The sequence below is a fragment of the Nannospalax galili genome, unplaced genomic scaffold, assembly GCF_000622305.1.
Source record: "Nannospalax galili isolate Female #2095 unplaced genomic scaffold, S.galili_v1.0 scaffold314, whole genome shotgun sequence".
In the NCBI taxonomy this organism is placed as follows: domain Eukaryota; kingdom Metazoa; phylum Chordata; class Mammalia; order Rodentia; family Spalacidae; genus Nannospalax; species Nannospalax galili.
In genome coordinates, this window is record NW_008334709.1 from 139822 (window position 1) to 144346 (window position 4525).

Genomic DNA, 4525 nt, shown 5'->3' on the forward strand with positions numbered 1-4525 from the left:
TACTAGCCTGGAAGAAATAAGATGCTATCCCCCCCCAAAAAAAAATGGATAAATGATAAGAAAATCAAAAGCTTAACTATAAATTAAAAATCAAAGAAAATAAAAATATAGATATAAAAACAGGCAAAATAATTTCATTCATTAGAAAAAAATGTACCTCAAGGGAAAATAGCAAAATCTAGAAGCCATGATAGAAAAAGCTATTTAGGATTTAAAAAGATTTCAACCTAAAAATAAGAAGTCATGATAATAACATGAAATATTAGTCAATAAGTCCCAAATGTGACTCTTTTGGTCATGAAAGCTAATTTGATTTTTTGTTGTAGTTTTGAGACAGGATCTCCCTGTCAGCCCAACTGACCTAGAACTTGCTAGGTAGACCAGGCTCTCCGAGATCTCACAAAGATCCATATTCCTCTGAATCTTGAGTGCTGGGATTAAAGGACTTTCTTTAGTGTCAGACATAAGCAATTTTTGAGCTTTTAAAAAATAAATTTTCAGCCAGGCATGGTGTGGCATATGCCTTTAATCCAAGCACTTGGGAGGCATAGGCAAGCAGATCTCAATGAGTTCAAGGCCAGCCTGGTCTACATAATGAGTTCCAGGACAGCTGGAGCTACAGGGAGACCCTATCTCAAAAAGACCAAAAAATAAAAAATAAATAAAATAAAATAAAAATAATAAATTTTCAGGGTCTGGAGAAATGGCTCAGTAGTTAAGAGCACTGGTTGTTCTTGCAGAAAACCTGGGTTCAATTCTGAGCTCCCAGATGATGGGTAACAACTATTCCTATCTCCAGTTTCAGGCATCTGCAGGCATTTCATGACACAGGTGCACTTACAACATGCAAGCAAACTACTCGTATACATAAAACAAAAATATTACATTAAATTTAAAATTTTATTTTCAAATAACATTGAAAGAAATACAATAGGAATATTAAACTGAATAGAAACCTGTAGAAAGTTTATTGAAAATGAAATAATAGCAGTAGTCATTAATGATGTGGCCGCTAAGGTAGTAGAGTTCCCTATCAGAAGTTAAGTGTCCGACAAGTCAATCTCCCCCATGAACTGCTTGACACTTCCACAGATCTGCTTTCTATACTGCAACCTTGAAAAGCTTAAGCTGAGAAAATAAAATCAAATTCCTGAATTCTTTCAAAAAAAGCAGGGAGTTGGTATGGGGTTAAGAGGAGCCACACTTCTGTTGAACTGTAAGGATAATGGGTTAAAAAGGAATAGATTTTTGCTAAAAATTAAACTTTTCATTTTTATATCATTTCATTATTTATGAGAAATGTTGCTTCAGACATTTTTTGTAATATCGTATTAAAGAAAGGAGTACACTTATTATTTTTTACTGAATTTTTGTGCATTTCATACAAAACATCTTTATGCCCCCTCCCCCATCTGCATATCACTCTAGCTCTCCCCCCACCAGGTTTTATGCATTCTGTCATATATTGAGCTAAGTCAAATTAGCCTACCCAGATGTCCCTCAGTGCAAGTTCAACCCTGGGGTTCTCATCAGCTTACCTAGAGTCTCTCCCTTAAATATAATATCAACTCTCCCTCAACCAACAGTGCCAATCAGCTGTCAATAGTTCTTCAGCTAAAGTTGAGGCCTGATGTCCATTGCCCCAGTACTATGCCAGGTTTCTGTTTAATAACTGAGTTTCCATGGGTCTTATGAATGTTGACACCATTGCTGTAAGTTCATATGAGCACGTTTCCAGAGACCTGAAAGACTGTTTCCTTATAGTCACGCATGTCCTCCCCTGCTTCTTACTATCTTTCCACCCTCCTCTTCTGCAATGGTCCCTGAGTCCTGACTGAGTGATTTCTTTATATCTATATTCATTTTCTCTGACTAATCAGTTCCAAAACCTGTCTTCATTTAAGAGATCCATAAGGAATTAAAATCTAGCATAACATAGTTGTAATAACTCTGAAACTTATAATGCTAACTACTCTTGCCTTTATTTCTCCTTCACATTTCCTAGGAACAATCAATGAGTTTTTTCTCCCTACAGTTAAGAGTTAGGCAATTTGGGAGTCTTTTAGATAGACTCACTCAAGGGGTGCCCCAATTGCCTCACCCTGTATCCTGTTCAGCATGGAAGAAGCCAGAGTGATCTGCATCCCAATTCCCTATCATCAATTTGGGTAATTTCTTCAGAGGATGGCATGATAAGAATAGGAGGTAGGAATTGGCTAGGCAGTTAGGGTAAAAAGATCTCAAAGATAAGTATCCAGTTCCTTGACTAAAAGTCAAAATAACTTTGGGCCTGTTAGCAACATACTCTGTTCAAAGGCCAAAAATATCAAAAGTGTTTGGGAGCTCTTAACTAATCTCTAGAAGATTTTATTGTTACCTCTTCAGAGGGGGACAATGTTAGAGTAGCATAAAAGCCCCCATTAAAAAAGAAAGGAAGAAAGGAAGGAAGGAAGGGAGGGAGAGAGAGACGGTACATGAAGTTGTCATGAAAAAGTAATTTGGAGATATGGGAGGAGCTGGAGGGAAGGGAGTGGGCATGGATTTGACCAAAACACCTTATATGCATGTATGAAATTCTCAACAATTGTTTTAAAAGTTCAAAAAAAAAGATATATACCACCACACCATGCAGACAAAAATCTGTTTTTTAATATATGTGGGATTGCTTCTGATTCTAAGTGTAAATATGCAGTTCATTTAAGTGAGGATGAAAATCAGATTGCTACATTTTGGACGGCGGTGCTTTGTGCCAGAAAACAACAGACACATATCTAAAATATTCAAAAACATTTCAAGTAAGGATTACATACATAAAGAAACCGAAATTTAGTTGTAAAGGTGACACATAGGTATTATGAGTATTCAAAATAATGCATTTTTTTATTATTCTGAGGGGAATGCAGGATAAAATGACTTTTAGTTTTCCAAAATGACAAGGCAGAAGTCTGCATAAATAATATTTAAGGTTACTAAATACATATTTATTGGTAAATGCAAAGACAGATTATATCTACATGTAAGAATTTATATACAAAATCCACTTTCTCTAACATTTAAGATGCAATAGAAATATAATTGAAAAAGGTAGAGGAGGATATTTGAAAATATATTTTAAATGGTATGATGGCATTAGCCAGGAGAAAAAATAGACCCTTCAAACTAGAATCTAAATAATGGGGAGAGCAATGTAGACGCAATATTAGTTATTTAGTTAATTTAATTTTGTTTATAGAAAAGCAGACTTAAAGATTTATACTTATTATAGGAGAAAGGGACCGACAGAGACAAAGAAAAAGGGACCTGTAATAACAAAAACAAACCAAACTGAAACCTAGTAGTCAGGAAAATATTAAAAATCAGAGCAGAAATTAACAAAATAGAAACAAAGTAAACAATACAAATATTCCATACACAAGATCTGGGACTTTGAAAAGATAAGACCTATCAATACTTATCCCAGTTAACTAAATGAAAGAGGAGACCCAATTTAACAAAATCAGAGGGGAAATGTTACAATAGACACCAGAGAAATTCAGAACATGATAATGGACTGCTTTAGAAAAAAATATGTGTCATTAATTTTGAAAATCTAAAAGAAATGGACAAATATCTATGCCCCAGAACCACCAAAATAAATTAGAAAGAGATCAACAACTTTAGACAGACCAACACAAAATGAGGAAATTGAAACCACAATAAAATGCTTACTAACTATAAAAAGCCCAGGTCCAGATGGATTCAAAAGTATTCAATTAAGAATTATACCAGACCTTCAAAGAACAATAACAAATATTGCTTAAATTAAAAACAAACAAAAAACAAATCAAGAAACAGAGAGAGCACTTCCAAACTCCTCAGAGCTAGTATTATTCTCATAACAAAACTTGGCAGACATAATAGAAGAAATCTCTAGATCAATACTGTTGATAAACTAAGATGAAAAAAATTCTCAATAAAATACTTGAAAGTTGCTCATAGGCATATATCAAAAAGATCATCTACCATGAACAATTTGACTTTATCCTAGAGATGCAGTGATGATTCCACATATGTGAATGAGTAAATGTAATAAAGCATATAAATGGACTTAAATACAAAAATCTTATGAATATCCCAATAGATGAAGAAAAGGCCTTTGACAAAACCCATCATGGCTTCATGATAAAGATCCGAGACAGGGAACTGGACTAGAGGGAATATACCCAACGTAATAAAGGCTATAGCTGACAAACCCATACCAACATCATTCTAAATGGAGTAAAATCTTGAAGTATTTCCACTAAAATCAAGAAAGAGAAAGTGCTGTCCACTTACTACAATCTTTTTCAGTATAGTGCTTGTAGCCATAGTTAGAGCAGCGACACAAGAGAAGGAAATAAAAGGAAAAATATGAGATTCTTCTATTTGCAGATGACATGTCATCATACATAAGATATCACAAAAAATACACCAGAAAATTTCTAGAAGTGATCAACATTTTCCTCAGAGTGGCAGTCTATAAAATTAACTTAGGAAAACAGTATTT